Source organism: Tamandua tetradactyla, chromosome 16 (assembly GCF_023851605.1).
Source record: "Tamandua tetradactyla isolate mTamTet1 chromosome 16, mTamTet1.pri, whole genome shotgun sequence".
NCBI classification, from domain to species: Eukaryota; Metazoa; Chordata; class Mammalia; order Pilosa; family Myrmecophagidae; genus Tamandua; species Tamandua tetradactyla.
In genome coordinates this window covers 82,280,890-82,290,168 of record NC_135342.1, presented here as the reverse complement: position 1 = coordinate 82,290,168, position 9,279 = coordinate 82,280,890, and the positions used below count along the sequence as shown (strand labels likewise).

Genomic DNA, 9,279 nt, shown 5'->3' with positions numbered 1-9,279 from the left:
GACACAGAGGGCCCCAGGACTGACCCCCACCTCTGCGCTCCGTCTCCAGCCTCAGAGGACAGGACGATTTTCTCCATGGAAATCTGACAGTTCGCACAACCTCAGGCCAGGACTAAAAGACCTGGGGCCCCAGAGCCGCACCCCAAAAGAAGGGACAGGCAATTTAATTCTTCCCTGAGCTGAGTGGAGGCAGCTCCTTCAGAACCAGAAGAAGACTGCTCCTTGGGCTCCCCTCCCCCATTCTGCCCACAGCCCAGCACGCCCCAAAGCCAACCCTTCCTCGCCTCTTCTCTCCCACCTTCTGGAATGATCGCTCCCCTCTCCAGGCTAGATCCATCAAGCTTCTGTTTTCCATTTTCACCCTTGAGCGGTACTCCCTAACGCAGTGAAGAAAACCAGTTCGCAGAGATGGGTTCTTCAAGTCTGGGCAAGTGGGAGGGGCCCTGCAGCCCCCAGGTGGGCTGGCCTCAAACAGCCATCACCTTCAGGACAGAGAAAGGTCCCTACGTCCAGGGGCTGCTTATGGGCCCTTGGCGGGGGGAACGAGCGTCATTGTCACACGGAGATACACCTGAGTCACCAAGATACTCCCAGGACACTGCATACTCCTGAGACACCAAGATACTCCCAGGACACTGCATACTCCTGAGACACCAAGATACTCCCAGGACACTGCATACTCCTGCAAACTGGACCAAGCCTGGACACACTGCTATGAAATCATGCCAAGAGGAAAAGACCTTGATTTCAGGCCTCAAAACAACAGTACAAAAATAAATAAATAAACCAACGGAGCCCCCTGTCCCCCCACCCCACTCCCCGGGATAATGGTGGCCACTGTCCAGGTCTGAGCTGTGCGTCCGGAGACGAGACTCTCCTTGTGCAGGACAGTGGCTCACGATTGTATTGTGGTCAAACTTTTGAAGTTCAAGGCCTCCTCCCCTTGCTTTCATGTTTCTTTTTTTTTGTGAAAACACAAACGTGTGGGAAGCGCAATGCGCCAACAGCAGCCGCCGTTCCGTTCCTCCCTCTTCCTCCTGGTCCTGGGGCGTGCTGGGGTGAGTGGCCCCCTGCCTACCCCACCCCACCCCCAGCGCTGGAGCCCCGAAAGCCCAGCTGTCCTCATTAGGTTGCCCAGGAACCAGCCAATAGGGCACCGCAGGGCACCTGCCCGCGGGCGCACTCATGCTGAAAGGGTTCTTCCAGGCCAGGGGCTCGCCCACCTCAGGGGCTGGCAGGTCTCCAATCAGGGGCCAGGCCGCAGACGGGCAAGCCCCAGCCCATCCACCGTGCAGGGTTGCCTCCGTGACAGGCGACTGGCCAAGGCCAGGTCTGTGTGGTGAGTCCATCCACCCGCCTGACCAAGGCCACACGAGAGCCCCACGCTGGCCTCCTGCCCGCCTCTCAAACCGCGGCCGCTCCTCTCCACCCTCTCCCCGTGCACATTCCCTTCCAGCTGGACTTCCGCCCTTCCCAACCCAGGGCCCCAGGTGGCCGCCCACCCCCACCCCACCGTGGGCCTGGCAGGCCCCCGCCCCGCCCCCTCCTGAATCCCCCCACCCTCCCCTGTCCCTCCCGTCTTGGGGGGTGCAGCTGGGGGGCCTCCTGGGACCTCAGGACCCGGGCACCTGGCGCACGTCATGGTGGGACTCGGTGGCCCCCCTGCACTTGGCTCCAGACCCAGCTCGGTGCCCAGCACCCTCACCCTGCTGCAGGAAATGGCCACCCTGTGGCTAAAGCCGCCTGGGCAGCCCCCTTGGAGACCCTCCTCCAGCCACCCCTTCTCTCCACCTCCTGCTGCCCAGGCTGCGGCTGCCCCTTCCGTAATTCCTTGGCCTTCTCCTTCCCTGCCGCCCTTCCGACCGCTCCCCACCCCCATCCATCCTTCCCGGATCAGTGGAGGCTTTTCGGAGAAAGGCAAAGGTGAGCACCTCGCTTCCCTGTTCAGAACCAAGGCTCGGGTATCTTCCCGGCCGCCCCGGTCTGACTCACCCACCCCCCCCCCACCCCCAACGCACACTCCCTGGGCCCTGGGCGTGCGCTCGCGGCTGCAGCACCTTCCCCGCAGCGATTTGCACAACTGGCTCTTTATTTATTTTTTTTTCTGCATGGGCAGGCACCAGGAAATGAACCCAGGTCTCCAGCTCTTTATCCCTGGCTTCTGCTTAGTGCCTCTTCCTCAGCCACCTCCCCTGACCGTAGTGCCCTGCTCCCCCAACGCCAGCTGGGTCAATTTCACATTGGCAGCGCCAGGCAGGGCCTGGACGTCTCTGATGGGTTTTCTGAAATGCACGGCGGGCCTCTCGGCTCTGGACTAGCTTCCCAGCTGGGGCGCCGTCCCTCACCTGGTCCCAGCCTGTCCGCACGTCCACCGTGCCCACGGCCGGGCGGCGGGCAGCTCCGGGCGCCAGCAGCAGAGGACCAGGAGTGGCACAAGTGTCCCCAGCACCCACGTGGGGAAGGCCCGTGTGAGACTCAAATGGTGCACGCGAGGCCAAGCCGTGGGCGTGCCAATGTGAAAATCTGTGTCAACAGGGCAAAAAAAGGCCTGCTGTTCTCACGCTGAAGGTAACATTTGCTGGCTGGTATCTGAAGATTCGCTGTTATTGAAGATTAAGGCTGTGTTTTTTTGTTTTGTTTTGTTTAAATATTTCTGAGCCAGGTGAGCTGCTGTGGAGTGGAGCCTGCTGACCCCTTTACTAGACTCTGGAAGTTCCGACAAGGCCCAGCCTGCGTGCTCCAGGCCCGTGCTCCCGGTCTGTGCTCCCGGTCAGTGCTCCAGGCCCGTGCTCCCGGTCAGTGCTCCAGGCCCGTGCTCCAGGCCCGTGCTCCAGGTCAGTGCTCCCGGTCCGGGAACACAGAAGCCCACACAGGGATGTCCAAGTCAGACAGCGTACATTTGGGGCCTGGTGGCCCCAGCCAGGGAGCAGCACCCCGTGTTCTTCTCCCCACCTGTGTCGTTCATGAACACACAGCGGACGGGCCGTGGGGTGGGCGCAGCCGGGAGCCGGGGAAGACCCAGGGGCTTGCGCTGAGCAACTGCAAGGCGAGAGCTGCGGGCGGGAAAGGCCCGGGGAGAAATGGAGAACTCTGGTCAAGGCCAAAGGGCCGCCGTCCTTTGCTTGTTTCCATCGTATTGTCTCAAGCCTACTCTTTTGGTCACATTCTCATCCGCTTTTTCATTTTCCGTTCTCCACTCATCCTTGTAATAGAAAGAGGGTGAAACGCAACAGCACAGCTGTCTCGGCACCGCCCTGCCACGAGGGGGCGGGGAGAATCCCACTCAATGAGCAGGTGGCAGCCTGGGGGTCTCGGGAGGACCAGGGCTGGACACACGGGGTCACGGGGGGTGGCACATGTAATACCACGAAATGGGGGTTCAGCCATGGGGGCAGGGTGTCCGTCAGCACATGCCCCGGGGCCGTGTGCCGTGGGGTCATGTGGCCGAGCCCTTCCCCACCCACTGTCCATGTCAACGCAGAACAGGATGAGTGGCCATGACTGGTAGGCCAGAGGTCACTTCCTCGGCTGCCCCATCGTTCTGTCCTTCCCACCTCTGACCCTGGGCCATAGAGGCAGAGACGAGGTGCAAGCCGGCCAGAGGGGGGCAGCTCATGGCTGGGGGGACACCGACAGCCCGGGGGGGGCACCAAGCCATGGCCCCCTGCAAGCCTTCATGGGCGACCGGGCAACCCGCGTTGCTGGCTCTGGCCTCTCGGCAATGAGACTGCATTTGCTCTCACTCCGCCTCTAGCCAGGAGCTGTAGCCCCAGCTGCTCTTGGGTGGATTCTCACCGTCTCAGGGGCTCACGGGAAAGGCCACCGTGTCCCTGGCGCGTGCGGAGCCAGCTGGCCCAGAGGGTCACGCGCGAGCATCTCCCGCACAATGGCGCAGCGAGAAGTGGGATGGTCCGAGGCCTGGAGAGGCTCACGCTCTGACGACCGTCTCACGCCTGGTTTGGCCTGGTTTGGGAATCACCGGTGGGGGGCACTCAGCAGGGCTCCCGTCCCTGAGACCACCCCTCAGGCTGGAGGGAGACCCCGAGGGGCGGGGCATGAGGCAGGGTGGGCAGGCGGGGACCGGGGCTGTGTCCACAGGCTCTGCCACACAGCTCTCCGGCTTCTTCCTTCAGCCCTTTGGTGCCAACCCTCGGGGGAGCCCCTTGCACCCAGCGCCGGAGGGGGCTGACGGGCAGGAGCGGGTGGGTGCAGTCCCCAGGGGCCCGCGGGGCGTCCCACCGAGGAGCGGCCACACCCGAGGGAAGGTGCAGTGGGCCCCGGCCGCCCGGCCTCCAGCCTCAGCTGCCCCTCCTCGTGCGCTTCCTAGCCTCAGCCCCGCCAGAAAAGGGCAGAGGGGAAGCCTGGGCAGCGGCTTAGGCAGAGGAAACGGAGGCGCCCTCACCAGGAAGTGCAGAGAGGCGGTTTTAACCCAGGGCCATGGGCTCCAGCCTTGAATCCCCTTTTGTTCTTGTAATTTTTATTGAGGTAAAAGCCACACAACATCAACCACCAACGTTCCAGAGTGTGCAATTTGGCAGCACTTCCCGCCTTCGCTGGGTCATGCAGGCGCCACCTCCTTCTGCTTCCAAGACCCCAGGACATTTTCATCAGCCCTAAAAGAAACACCCCCCAACTACAGTCGCTTCCCTGCCCCCAGCCCCCAGTCCTACCCCCGTCCGCTTCCTGTCTCTACAGATTTGCCTTTTCTGGGTTTGCATATAAAGAGAACCCTACGAAATGTAGCTGCTGGTGTCTTTCTTCTTTCCCTGGGTGGCAACGTCTACCAGAGGTCGGTTCCTTTCGATTATCAAGTCCATCGCATGGAGGATGTGGCCACTGCGGGGGCCCTGCACCTCCAGCCAGGGTCCCCCGCTCCTGCCTCCAGGCGTTTCCCACAGCAGTGCCCCCTTCTGCGACACTGCGGGCAGGAGCAGGTCCGAGGCTCAGCGGCCAGTCTCGAGCCCAGAGCCTGGACAGCAGGCAAAGTCATATTTCTAAAACCCAGCGATGATCTATCACCTCCAGGGTTGCTCCTAACCGTCACCCAGAAATTCTCAGGGCTGAGGAGTTCACAGCAGCTGAGGACCCGCTCCCACCCCACCCCACACAACCCTGTACCCCGACAGGGCGAACGGGGCTGAAAGGCTGCTGCCCTAGGATGCTGCATGCCCCTCCCCTACGAGGACAGTGAGGCCCGCCAGGGACTGGACCCCGGGCCACTGCCCTCGGCTAGGACACGCCACGCGCTCGCAGGTGCAGGCGGCACCGGGGAAGGGGACACGGCGGGGGGACTCATGAAAGCCCCCCCACCCCAGCCCCGGGTCCAGAGCCAACGGGGCCCTTCGCAGCCTCCTGGGGCCTTATCTCCCCAGCCCACCCAGCAGCCTCGGATTTGCCTTCTGTGCTGCGGGCGGGGTACCTCGAGCACCTGGAAGGCGGGGCCCACCGAGCACAGCACGAGGTCTGCCGGAGCCGCCCGAACCGGCTCATTGTGATGCGGCCGGGGCAGGCCCACCTTTCAAGCCTGCAGACAGGAAAAGCTAACAGCGGAGCATAATAAAAGCACAGCTTTTAAAATGTACCTCCCAAAGAACAAAGAGCATTTGCTATGTAAAAGAACACAAACATTCTCCAGATGTCAGAGGACAAATAGAACAGCAGGGGTGGGGTGGGGGTGGGGGGCTCACCGGAGGCCAGAGCAGCATTTATCAAATTCTTGTTTTTTACCCTGAGAAAAGAATGAAATCAAAAGACGACTGGGGGTCCAGCGGGGCGGCAGTGCCCAGGTTATCACACTTGTGCTCTGCGGAGTGACTAAAATGGCATCTCTTGATCTCTAAATAGAAGACAAAGAACTTTCCAGTTTCCTCCTGTCCACCCTTCTGCTGCCTTGGTAATACACTGCGGTTGCTTGAAATGAGACAGACCAGCGATAACAAGTAACCCAGTTGGAGTGGTTAACCAGCTAACCTCTCTGGTCTGGGACTGCTGGATGAAGACGCCTGAACTCATATAAGCCTCAAGCAACCCCAAGAAGAAAGTCGTGTAGCTTGCCCCCTTTTTACAGGTGAGGAAACTGAGGCACAGAGATTGAGTCACAGTCAAGCTGCTAGAGCTCGTCCAGCCCAGGCCACTGGCAGCTCTGCATGCATATAATGGAGTGCCGAAGACTGGGCCAGCCTTAAAAGCCGAGCTGCTGATGAGTCAACTCGGGGCCAAGGGCAAATCAGGAGTTAAGTGCACCCCACGGGCATTTTCAATTCTTCATGGCAGGGGCAGCCGACAGCCAAGCAAGGCAGGCAGGCTGTGCTGGTTTGAAAGGATGTGTGTACCCGAGAAAAGTCTTGTTTTAATCCTAATCCCATTTTGTAAAGGCAGCCGTTTCTTCTAATCCTTATTCAGTATTACATGTTTGAAACTGTAATTAGATCATCTCCCTGGAGGTGTGATTTAATCAAGAGTGGTTGTTAAACTGGATTAGGTGATGACATGTCTCCACCCATTCGGACGGGTCTTGATTATTTTCTGGAGATTTAAAAAGAGGAAACATTTTGGAGAATGAAAGAGATTCAGAGAGAGCAGAGCAGAATGACATAGCCACGAGAAGCAGAGAGTCCACCAGCCAGTGACCTTTGGAGATGAAGAAGGAAAATGCCTCCCGGGGAGCTTCATGAAACCGGAAGCCAGGAGAGAAAGCTAGCAGATGATGCTGTGTTTGCCATGTGCCCTTCCAGTTGAGAAAGAAGCCCTGACTGTGTTCACCATGTGCCTTCTCACTTGAGAGAGAAACCCTGACCTTCATCGGCCTTCCTGAACCAAGGTATCTTTCCCTGGATGCCTTAGATTGGACATTTCTAAAGACTTGTTTTAATTGGACATTTTCTCGGCCTTAGTACTGTAAACTAGCAACTTATTAAATTTCCCCTTTTGAAAGCCATTCCGTTTCTGGTATACTGCATTTCAGCAGCTAGCAAACTGGAACAGAGGTGCTCTACATTTATGTATCATAGGTTTGCATGACTCCATCTAGAGAAACTACAGGTTTTTGCTTCAAGAAAACTACTTGGGTTGCCTAAAGCAAAGTAAAATGGCTTTGCTTGGAATACTTGTAAAAGACACCGACTCCACTCCTGTTGATAAAAGGGTTATAAGACCGTTCAACTCATTCTGATTTAGGGCACCAAACTTTCTCCTTCCCAAGGCAAAAAAAAAATCAGGAACAGCAGTCAGAGACAGAGCCGAAGGAGCGGGAGGGCAGCCCTTACAGAAGAATCCTGCCTTCAGCAAGGGCTGGCAGCGCCCGAGTGACACACGGGGGTGGTTAGAAGGAGGCAGGACCGGGAGACTCTTCCTGGCTACGTGACAACATTTTCTTTCAACTTCAGGGATTCGTGAAGGATTTTTTAAAAGAATAACAATGTAAAAGGAGTATATACTCGTTGCAGAAAGGTCAGAAACGACAGAGAAATAGAAGGAAGAAAACGAATGTATGTAACCCCCCGTGCTGGTTAATTTTCTGGTCAGCTTGGCCAGGTTTTTGGGTCTGACATGGGCCCAGAAGTCGCCAGGAAGGTGTTTTGTAGCCGGGCTCAGCACCGACAGTCTAATGACCCTGAGTTAAGGAGATGACCCTCCTCCATAGGGGAGAGGTTCATCCCATCAGTTCCAGGCCTTAACAGCAAAGAACTGGGGGTTCCAGAAAGAAGAACTTCGGCTCCAGACCATAGCTTGTACTCCCTGTTTGCAGCCTGCTGGCCTGCCCACGGACTGGACTTGCTGGCCCCACCATCGTGCGAGGCAGTTCCCTGACCTGGGGCCCACCCCAAGCAGAGCACCCCAGAGCCCCCAGAGGGGCCCCGAGAAGGCCAGGCCCCCTGGCTTCACTCCTGAAAGCCTCACGAGCACACTCACATCCTACTCACCCGGCCTGGCTTTCGATGGCTGCATGGCTTTTGACCACGTGGCTACAGTAGAGTTTAACCAAAGCAAAGCCGCTGTCTGTTCTTTCCCAACACCGAAAGGGCGTCCAGACAACCCAGCGGGCCAAACACAGCACCTAGCCTTCTCTGCCCAGACGGAACTCCTAGACGTGGGACGACACACTGCTAGCCTTATCTGATAAACATTCCCGGTCTGCCCCTCTGCTCCTCTGCCCGCCAGCACCCAGGAGGAGAAAGGAGACCATCTCGCACACGCCCCTGGCGAGATTCCACCCCTATTGAAAACAAGAGGCTCCTTCTCGACGCCACCAGCAGGTGGCGCGCTGTGCTAAGAGTTGAGTCCTGCACTTCGGGGTCCTGGTTTAGGGCTTGGTTCAACCTGCATAGGAAAGTTTGAAACACACAAAATAAAGCAAATTCGCAAGGAGACCTAGAACATTATCATGGAAAGGAAGTGGTGCGCAATAGTGGTGGCTTAATAGCCCAGGCACTAGGGTCCCAAAAGGGCACCCCCGGCGCTGTCCCCCTCCTGCTTACTCAGCAGCTTCCTGGGCATGGCAGCCCAGCGGCACCAAGTGGCACCAAGGGTTCCACCAGCTGCCCGAGGGCCTTTCTGTGCACCTGCTGTTCCCTCTGCCTCACCCTCTGCCCACAGGTCGAGCCGCTGCCCCAGGGGAGCCTATTTGGACCCGCCCAGCTCCCCACACCCAGTCCCCTCGGCCCCGTGTTGCTCTTGGTTTCTCAGGGCCACCTTCGGCACTGTCTGCTCAGGGTAATCCCAGAGCTGGCACGGAGCTCGCACCGCAGGTGTCTGGGGAGCCAGACCCGACAATGGCTTCACCCCAAAGCCACTCACCTGTGCCCCATGGTGGAATATGCCTGGAGGTGGTGGAGCCTTAGCCTCTGCCCTGCGGATTTGAGAAGTGGAAGTCTGAGAGTCTGGAGGTAAATAAATCCCAAAGCAGAAGGATTAAAAGTGCTGTATGAGTTCAGGGGCTGACCACTTACTGGTCAGACAAGGTGACCCGGCTGGGCCCCGCTTCTGCCCGCACGAAAGAGCCAAGGGCACAGTGCCTGCCCTGCTGAGCATCATGTTGCATCCGCAGTGCCCGGCGCCTAAAAAGTGCTGGGTAAATTCAGCATCTCCTGGTGATCTGCACTCTCAGAGTGGAGAGCTCTCGTTCTAGGCTCCCCAAGCCACTAAGTGAGCGGGTACACTGCAGGTTAACACTTGCGCAGCCTTCCTGCTCGCTCACATCTGGCTGCCCAGACATTCCAGAAGGTCACAGATAAGTGGGACTCTTAAGACAGTCCCAGGGAGGCCCACCAGGCCAGGCCT

The 9,279-nt window shown here is 58.4% G+C and overlaps 1 long non-coding RNA gene across 1 annotated transcript; it reads left to right on the top strand.

Moving 5' to 3' along the window:
- The first annotated feature begins 989 nt into the window (after window positions 1-989).
- LOC143659891 (uncharacterized) lies at window positions 990-2,754 on the top strand. The gene is made up of 3 exons (XR_013163802.1): window positions 990-1,058; window positions 1,806-1,923; window positions 2,663-2,754. It is a non-coding gene; the product is annotated as an uncharacterized LOC143659891 (long non-coding RNA).
- The last annotated feature ends 6,525 nt before the right edge of the window (window positions 2,755-9,279 follow it).